This window comes from Podarcis liolepis (genome assembly GCF_965112155.1).
Source record: "Podarcis liolepis genome assembly, chromosome: 5".
Taxonomy (NCBI): domain Eukaryota; kingdom Metazoa; phylum Chordata; class Lepidosauria; order Squamata; family Lacertidae; genus Podarcis; species Podarcis liolepis.
The window spans coordinates 34853731-34864314 of NC_139556.1; positions in this window are offsets into that span (position 1 = coordinate 34853731).

Below are 10584 nucleotides of genomic sequence, written 5' to 3' on the forward strand. Positions count from 1 at the left end.
TTTTTCCATATGAAAATTTGTCTACTAACAAATTCTCTGGAAAGAAAATGGTGGGGAAATGGTTAGGAAGCTGCCTCATACCCAGTCAGATCACGGGTCTATCTAGCTCACTGTGATCTACATGGACTGGCAGCAATTCCCCGCAGGATTTCAGGCAGAGTTTTCTTTGAGCCCTATTAGGAAATGCTGGGGGTTGAACATGTGACCTTCTGCATACAAAGCAGATGCTAAGCTATGGACCTTCTTCGCCAATTGAATGAATTGGTGCAAGTCTCCAAGGTCCAGCACACAGAGCACAATAAGCTGCTATGACAATCCTCGGCCTTCATGCTCCACGACAGCCAGTTGAAATAATAGAATCATAGAATTATAAAGCTGGGAGGGAGCACGGGGCTTCATCTAGTCCAATCCAGTTCCCCTGCAATGCAGGAAATCTTTTGCCCAACATGGGGCTCAAACCCACAACCCTGAGATTAAGAGTATCACGCTCTACCAACTGAATCTGCAGACCTCTGCAAAGCCACATTTCCACCTCTTAATTTCCAAGAATATCCTGTACATGAGGTATATCTGACCAGCCAAACATTCCTTGTTTCAGCGAAATGAACCATCACTTTGAATTTCTCTCATTAATCTCCTTGGACAACTGCTAGCCAGGACCTAATTTTTGTTTGGAATGGGATCGGTTGACTTGAATGAAATTCACTTCCTCATAGGGAAGGTTAGTCTCCCACACACATCTGGGCAGATCTAGTTTGGCGTGTATTTATGCAAGCGTTGTGGTCCAGAGACTGCCCTGGAAGTGATTCCACAAGCTTTCAGAACACTGGACACTTACAAGTGAGACAGGGAAAGCCAGAATTAACCTAGCTGCCGCCTCCTCACTCTTCACATGGGAAGGTGAGAGTAAGAGCCTATCATATCTGAAGTAGCGTCTCCACACCCATCGTTCTATCTGGACACTGAGGTCCAGCGCTGAGGGCCTTTTGGTGGTTCCCTCACTGCGAGAAGCCAAGTTACAGGGAACCAGGCAGAGGGCCTTCTCGGTAGTGGCACCCGCACTGTGGAACGCCCTCCCACCAGATGTCAAAGAGAACAGCTACCAGACTTTTAGAAGACATCTGAAGGCAGCCCTGTTTGGGGAGCTTTTAATGTTTGATGCATTACTGTATTTTAATATTTTGTTGGAAGCCACCCAGAGTGACTGGGGAAGCCCAGCCAGATGGGCGGGGGTATAAATTATTATTATTATTATTATTATTATTATTATTATTATTATTATTATTATTATTTGGGGTGGGCAACCTCTGTTCTAGGACCACATGTCTCTCTCAGTCTCATTTCATGCTGGTAACAAGGTAGAAAGTGATTGGCAGAGAGGGGAAAGGGAGCCATCTCTGGTTGTGGCTTCATCCATTGCCAGCTTCTGCCCTGCTCACCGCTATTATGTGCCCACCTGGCAGAGTTCCCTCAAGGGAATGTGACCCTTGATAACAATAACAAAACGTTCCTCACTTTTTGCTTTTGCTTCCGAGTTATCTTGCCAGTTCACCACAGTGTAAAGCATGTCCCCCATCTTTGTGGACGGCAAGTATTTTGAATAAAAAAAGAGCCAAAGTCTTATTACACCAAAACAAGGTTTTGCAAGAAAACACAACACACTCTTGGGCATGTAACCTATGTGTGTGCACGTATAATCTCCGAATAAAAACATTCTTAATAACTAATGCCCTTCTAAGGCGATAAACAGGAATTAGGGTCAATATCTTAAAGGTCTCAGGATCACGATGTCAAAAAAGGCGTTGTACAGTGGTACCTCGCAAGACGAATGCCTCGCAAGATGAAAAACGCGCAAGACGAAAGAGTTTTCCATTTTTTGAGTCGTTCCACAAGACGAATTTCCCTATGGGCTTGCTTCGCAAGACGAAACGTCTTGCGAGTTCTTGCGAGTTTGTTTCCTTTTTCTTAAAGCCGCTAAGCCGTTAATAGCCGCTAAGCCGTTAATAGCCGCTAAGCCGCTAATAGCCGTGCTTCGCAAGACGAAAAAACCGCAAGACGAAGAGACTCACGGAACGGATTAATTTCGTCTTGCGAGGCACCACTGTATCAGCTTTTGGCAGATACTGCTGAGCAGTGCGTGTCTATTCCAAGGAAAGTGATGAGTCAAGATCCTGACAACCTTGAGTCACATAGGATGTTCTCCTTGCGAAGGGAAGGCCACGACAATGCGTTGTCGGAAACAAGGAGCCCGATATTTGTTTGAAGTGCTTATGAACAATAGGTATTTACATATGGCTGAAACAACTGCATATGGCTGCCCAGGAAAGGGAAATCACATTGGGAAGAATCAGTTAACGTAATTAGGCAGTGTTGCCCTAATTATAGATGCAGAAGGTTCTCACAGGAAGCCTCAGACTACGGGGAAGCCAGAATTGCCACCACAGATATTCCAGACCAGAGTTTGTAAGGCAGAGCCTATGTAAGTTTTACAATCCAGAATCTGTTTCGAACAGCATATGGTGTATGTTGTGGTATGCATTAGCAATCCCTCTTTAAAAAAATAATATTCCTTGCCTGATCCTGGCAAGGAATATTGCTTACTTTTTGAGGAGGGGAGACAAATACTTTGCTAGTCTTCTGGAGGCTTGACACAAGCTAAGCAGTTGGGAGATTACAGAAATATTGCAGCAGAGTGCTTAGGGCAGCAATATATTAGGGTCAGCAAAATATATACTGACAATTTTTAAAGTGTGACATGCGGAGGCTGAGAGGAGCAACTACTTTCAGCCAGGATTGCTTAACAGGGAAAAGCTCTTGGAGGCAATGCTAGTTATGGGACTAAATACCTGCCATGATTCCTGGTTCCCATGATTTCATGTAAGACGTCTCAAAAGCCTTGTGGTGTCAGGCCATTCTCCAGGCAATCTCAGTGAGAGAAGATGATCATCAATCTCCCATCCAGGACACCTGAAAAGAAATAAATGTAAATTTGTTAAATTGAATTTTATGCATTGCCTATAAGGCCATTTTACTTATCTGATGCACCTCCATCTTATGCCACATACCTGCCAGACGGTCACTGTCAACCCCACACAGCCTAGAGATTCCTTGCCTCTTTCCCCTCAATGCTTTGTTAATCCTTTTGACTTTTCCCTTCTGGTTTTTATGTACAAGTATTATGTCTGCGTCCTGTTTTGTTCTTAATTTATTGTATTTGGAATGCCTTTCTGCACAGTAGGAAAGAAATTATAATGAAAGCTTGTTGAAAATTGAAAGAGAGAGAGAGAGGAACAAAATGGCGACCCCACTTTCCCCATACAGAATCAAACTGGAAAGAGGGCAGACAGTGCCCTTTATCATACCTACAGGCAGCAGACCAGCTCAGGGAATGCAGGGCAGGCTAGTTTAGGAGATGTGGCAGGAAGCCACCTCCAAGCACCCGCTGCCTGAAGCAGCCACTTCACTCTGCTTAATGGTAGGGCCGGCCCTGCATTTCAGCCTGCTTTTTTGCCTCTTCCATGGGAGGCATATCACCCCATGGAGTGTGGAAATGTTCCCCGGAAGCTTCATGTTTAGCTGGAGAGGTGTGAATTTGCTGCTTGCAGCTGCTGGCCTGGAACATGCATCATATGCAATCTCTTACAACAATAGCTTCTGAAAAAGCAATGCTGAGGCTTTGTGCGAAGCTTTGGGAAACAAACATTCCCACTAGATGCAAGCCCAGTTTTAATCCAGCCTTCTCACCACCTTCCCCCATCCCGTTTATTTTCCATATTGCCAAAGCCACAGGTGGTCAGGTTCGGCCCACGAGCAGAAAAATTGCCAGTGAGTGGGTAGAGCCCGGGGAGAGGCAAAAGAATAAACAACTCACAAACACTGTCCCATCAGCAACCCCACCCCCAACCAACAAAAAAAGGAAGAAGAATCCACGGAGAAGAGAAGCTAAGTGCCATAGAGATGCTTCAGCCACAATATTACATGAGATTTGACAAGTGTCTTCATCCTAATGCTTCGCCTGTCTTATTCATTGTTGTGTGGGGCAGAACACAGTATGAGACTTGCATCTACTAAAATGGCATGGTGGCAGGATATAATTTGATAGCGGGATCATGGGACTTAACCCTGGAATCTGCTTTCAGTGCCAAAGCTTTGGAGTATGTAATAATCAAGTATACAGTGGTGCCTCGCAAGACGAAAAGAATCCATTCTGTGATTCTCTTCGTCTAGCGGTTTTTTCGTCTTGCGAAGCAAGCCCATTGACGGATTAGCGCTATTAGTGGCTTTTAGCGGCTTATCTGCTGATCGGATCAGCTGATAAGCAGCTTAGCAGCTTAGAAAAAGGGGGGGGGGAAGGGAAAAAAACCAGCAGGAACTCGCAAGACATTGTCGTCTTGCGAAGCAAGCCCATAGGAAATTCGTTTTGTGAAGCACCTCCAAAACGGAAAACTCTTTTGTCTAGCGAGTTTTCCGTCTTGCGAGGCATTCGTCTTGCGAGGCACCACTGTATGTGTAGTGCAAGCAGGGCCGGGGAACTTGCAGCTCCCCAGATGTTGTTAGATTCCAACTCCCATCATTCTTGGCCATTGGCTCTGCTGGCTGGGGAAGATGGGAGCTGGAGTCCCACAGCATTGGCATACCCTCTAAAATAAAAAAGGTAAAGGGACCCCTGACCATTAGGTCCAGTCGTGGCCGACTCTGGGGTTGTGGTGCTCATCTCGCTTTATTGGCCGAGGGAGCTGGCATACAACTTCCAGGTCATGTGGCCAGCATGACTAAGCCGCTTCTGGCAAACCAGAGCAGAACACGGAAACGCCATTTACCTTCCTGCCGGAGCGGTACCTATTTATCTACTTGCACTTTGATGTGCTTTTGAACTGCTAGATTGGCAGGAACCCTCTAAAATCCCTCTAGCCAAAATCGGGACACTCGGGTTTTTTTGGTCCCGAGTTCTTGCAGGAGCCAGCTGATTCATGCAAAAGTTCAAGACCATAAAATAAGTGTCTTTTGGTGACTCGCACCAGAGTGCTGGACCAAAAAAATGGGAAATTCCTGGATTCAATCAGAAGCTGGGATGGCTTCTGTAATTCCAGGATGTTCTACTTAAATCGAGACGGGTGAGCAATATGCATCTGTAAAGCTACAGTATCCTCATACCACCCCCAGGCCCCTCCTGCGCTATATATTTAAATCATATAATTTTAAACAGTCAAGGCTTCCCCCAAAGTATCCTGGGAACTGTAGTTTGTTAAGGGTGCTGAAGACTGTTGGGAGACCTCTCTTCCCTTCACAGAGCTACAATTCTCAAAGCAGCTTAGCAATGAAAACTTCTTCCCAGGGAAATCTGGGAAATGTAGCATTCTGAAGAGAATAGGAGATCTCCTAACCAACTCTCAGCACACTTAACAAACTGAAGTTCCCAGGATTCTTTGGGGGAAGCCATGACTGTTTACTACTTTAAATGCAGAGTGCTGATGTGCCTCCAGAACAGCTTGCAAAAACCAGGAGTTAAGACAGTCCCTGCCTGCGGGCTTACAGTCGAAAAGGCGTGACACACATACGCCTCTCAGGAGCTGAAAAACAATATCAGGCATTAGTTCTTAAATTACAGTTCTTAGAAGAACCGGCCAGGAATGAAGCAGTTCAGATAGCCTGGAAGAGTGTAGGCAGGCACTGTGAATGTGCAGAGTGTCTTTCCTACAGTACGAACTAATCCTAACTTTCTCCCGTGATATAGTAGAAAGACTTTCGGACCACAGAGTAGTATATCTAGGGAAACTTCCAGCCTAGCAACTTTGTTTTTAGTAATTAAACTCTGGGTTGGGGAAAGAAGAACAGAGAAGCTTAATCTGAAAATAAAATTGCCTGAGTGCATCTTCCTAATAGTAATAACATAAAAAGGCTGGATTATTATTATTATTATTATTATTATTATTATTATTATTATTATTATTATTTATTGAATTTATATACTGCCCTATAACCGGAGCTCACTAGCCAACCAAATGCCTATTCAATGCCCACAAGCGGTACATGAGGGCAAGAATGAGCCCTGCTCCATGGTACAGTATTCAGGCATGCTGTTTCCGATCCAAAACAGGCATCAGGACTGGTAGCCATTGGAAGTAAAATGTTTGGGAGCCCCTGATTTGGAGTAGTGCGCCTCTGATGCATGAAAGTCATTTTACAATGAAAGATTTGCTAGCAGGACCACATTCTCAGTGCACCCTCAGCTGCAGATTCCCAGAGCAGATTGGCCTGGCTGCTGAACTTCGGCTGGTTCTGTTTGCACGCATTTCAGTTGTTTATTTTAGCTACAGGTTCCTGATGTTTTCACACATGTGTCTTTTACTCTCAGGCCTGGTACACCATTGTTTTTCATTGTCTTAAGGCATGTGATATCCCTCAGCCCTACACTCTGAGGGCAATACCTACCTTACAGGGCAGCTGTAAGGATACTTGTGATAACGGATGTAAAGTACTTTGAACCCTTAAAAAGAAAAAAGAAAAAACTACAAGTTATTATTCTGTTTGACATGAGCTAAAAGCTCTAGGTCCTTTGTTTGTTTTCCTGCAGGCAGGGCATTTTTGACAGGGGGGAGGGTCCTGAAAAAAATTGACCCCCTACCAGCAGCCTGAAGTGGTATTGCCCATTTGACCACTACCAGGACTTTACCACCACATTCTCTTGATGGGTAGACTAGATTGCTGGGGATATACATGGGAGCACTCTGGGTAGAATTCCAGAAAGAAAGGAAGACAGACAGACTCCTACTTGTCCTTACCTGTTTGTGCCTAAGCCCTAAATTTGGGGGAGCAGGGAGCTGTTTCCAAAAAAAGGAAGCTTTTCTGTGGCTTTTCTAGGAGCCACCAGCAGTTCTTTGTATCAACTAAGTTTTATTTAGCCAGCTCAGCAGTTGGAGAGGAGCCAGAAGCCACACAAGGTTGTTTTCACGCTGCTGAGGAGCTGGGAGAGTTCAGCAGAGGCATCTGATTGGCCTGGTGGCAAGAACAGGCACTTGGCAAGGCTGACATCAGATTCTGGCCGAACACACAACGCAAGCGACGGGTGCCAAGATCTCCTTGGCTCGGCTTCTGCGAGGAAGGATTGCACACAGAGCCAAACGTGTTTACTACTTCAGGCCTGTAACATGAGACACGACCCTGGCGAGGGTTGCGATTGCAGAGGAGGGAGCGGCCTGGAGACGGGCATTTTCTGGAGCGATCCGAGGAATTTAAGAGAGACGGGGATCTTGATCTCTCCAAAGTATCTGAGAAAGGGCCCTGCTTGTATGGAGTCCAGCTCCTCGTGTGGTTTTGAGCAGATGCCAAATTATTGTTCCTGAGCAAAGGGCTGGAGCGAGTACCAAGCTCTCTGCAGGGAAATGCTGGATCCTTTCCCCAAAATCTGCTTTTGAGGAACTGACATTTACCCTGGCTTGGGTTTCCCGCAATGAGGACTGCACCCTTTAATGCAGTACATCACAGACTCTCTGCTTAAGGGATGATAGAAGACCCATCGCACGGGAGGCTTTTCTTTGTATTACTGGCCCCTTCTGCAATATACATGCGTTATAAGGAAAAAAACTGCTCCCTTTCCCTTATGGGGGATACATGCAAAACAGTATCGTATCACTGTTTAGTCATGGGTTCTCCCAAAGGATCCTGGGAACTGTAGCTTGTTAAGGGTGCTGTTAGGAGACCCCTATTCCCCTCACAGAGCTACTATTCCCAGGGAACTGTGGGAACTGTAGCTCTGTGAGGGAGATAAGGGTCCCCTCACAACTGTCAGTCGCCTTAACAAAGCCATTACTCTTTAAAATGGTACAACGCGAGCTCCGTGTGATTGACTGTTCTGGCTTTCCCTCAGGGTTTTCTTTTTTAAAGTAGATTTTCCAAGTGCGCAAACTCCCCACTGAAAGAGTGAAGCCCGGCACCTCTCATTTCAAAGATAAGATGGCAGCATGCTCCATCTTCCTGAGTTGTGGCACGTGCTGCTTTAACTGGTAGGCCGGTGAATTGCTCCATAAAAGCGACATATTGAGAGCCATTAACGTTATTGTTGGAACCATTGCAAGGCCTAGTAGATGAAGGAGATCTGGAATTAATTTTAAGTATTACAGTAAGGGCAGGAACAGAAGCAGTTGCGAGAAGACGGATTGCTCCAGACATTCAGTAAAGTGGAAAAGGCTGTGAGAACCCGGGACCTCAGCAGAGTTGGTGACACTGACAAGTTCAATAAGCATTAGAAACCTAAGAGGTGCCATCAATAACATTGAAGCAGAGTGGACTCCCTTTGGAAACTTCTGGAATGCATATGTTAGAAAGAGGAACCTTTGAATAATTTTCTTATAGTTGTGCGAATTGCTGCGGATGGTTTGAAAAACATTTGACAAAAAGCGTACGAACCGTATAGCTAAAAATGTGTATGCGTACTGATTCTTATTTTATTTTTTTATAACAACAAATGATTGGTCGACTAAATCTGTGCCAGAATGCTATGCTAAGAAAGTCATAGGCGTAGCCAAGGTGGGGGCAGCTGCCCTCCCCCGCAGATCAAGTAAAATAATTGAAATACTTAACTAACAGACCAATCACGTCGGTTCTGCCCCCCCCCCCAATTTCTGGCTACGCCCATGAAGATAATGTACTAGGGAGTAAGCCATATAAAACTTGGCGGGACTTTTCCCCTGAGCAAATATCTGTCCCTAGTTGACTATTCAATAGCAGTAAATTTTAATTGTGGTGGTTGTGATGTAAAGTTGCAATTGGGGGAGGAGGGTTGGACCCCTTTTGGTTCTAGTAACTGTAATAGAGTTCAGAGACCTGTGGCTTTCGAAATGTTAGAATCACAGAATTGTAGAGTTATAAGTGACCCTGAGGATCATCTAGTCCAGGGGTTCTCAACCTGTGGGTCCCCAGATGTTGTTGGACTACAACTCCCATCATCCCTGAGCTCTGGCCTTGCTCACTAGAGGTGATGGGAGTTGTAGTTCAACAACATTTGGGGACCCACAGGTTGAGAAAGGCTGCTCTAGTCCAACTCCCTGCAATGCAGGAATATACAGCTGTCCTATACAGGGACTGAACCTGCAACCTCTAACCAACTGAGCTACCCACTTGAGTTGTTCTCCAACTCCCATCACTCCCAGACAGTGTGGCCAGTGGTCAGGGATGATGGTAGTCGTAGTTCTGCAAGGGTAGCCCCAACTTAACTGTATATATACTTGATTATTACATGCTCCAAAAGCCTGGCACTGAAAGTGGATTTCAAGATTTAACCTTGGCAATCGTTTGGAGGGCTGCAGGTTCCCCACCCCCGCTGTAAATAAAACATTTATGAAAAATAAAACATTAAGGCAGACTTTCCTTCTAACAATGAGTGTGTGTGTGTGTGTGGTTTCTAAGATATTAAGTTATCTCGCAATATTGTCAAAAGCGAGCTGACAGTAAATCACACTGTGCAAGTTGAAGTTAACTCTTTATCCGCAAGAACACAATCTGCGCACACTTGGTGGAGTGTTAAGTCTAATGAGCACAGAAGCTCATCCCTGGTACGTCTGACCCCATGGATCAGTCCCTGCCTCCCCACAGCCATCTAAGTTCCATCCTCTCCAGGGTTCCCCCCAAGCAATCGGAGACTGTGCCTACGTTAAGCCAACCCTCCCCTCTGCCCTTTTCATGCCTCTTCTGGTTCTTGGAGACCAGACTCTCCCAGCTCACCAAGCCTGTTGCCTCTTCAACTTCCAACATCTCTTCCTCCCAGTCTTCTCCCTCCTCTCTGACCACTCATTGTCATCCGACCACCACACCCCAGATGGTTCTTCCCACCATTCCTCTGCATCCAACCAGCCCCTGACAAACATCTCCTTAAGGGCACTTGCCTAGATGGAGGTATTGGTGCTGTGCAAATTATATTCGATATGCTCAATTAATTGGCAAATGAATCAATTTAACAGGGATTTGATTAAGCAGCTAAGTAATATTTTTGGGGCACATAGCACATCATCCACACTGACTGACAGCGTTTCTCTGGGATTGCAGACTAGGGTCTCTCCCAGCCCGAGCTGGAGGTGCCAGGAATTGAACTTGAGACCTTTTGCATGCAAGGCAGCTTGTTCTGCCCCAGAGCCACAGCCCTCCCCCCTGATATGAAGGGCCGTGGCTGTTACCACTCAATTCAGTCAGCTAAATGAAACCCAAAACCCCAAACTGCTGGCTTTGCACAGTCTCTCTTCCTCAAACCAGAGACACCCAGGCCTCTCTCCTGCCAACATTCATTGCTCTCTGTGTTGCCCCACCTTTCATGTCATGCTCTTGCCTCATTTTCACACATGGTAGTGATTACCTTTCTTCTGCTGCTTCGCACACACACACAGCGCTGCAGGATTGCTCACCCCGCCATTCAGCAGTTTCTGTGCACGGATATATTTTCTTATTAAGTCAGAAAAGGGATGTGTGTGTGCCATCTCAAAGTTATCAGAGGAAATATGAAATCTCTGGAACCTGAGAATTTGTTATTAAACTATTAACAGCACGTTCTATGGTACACTTTGTGAGAGAGTACCAACGGAGCAAATCTGGTCA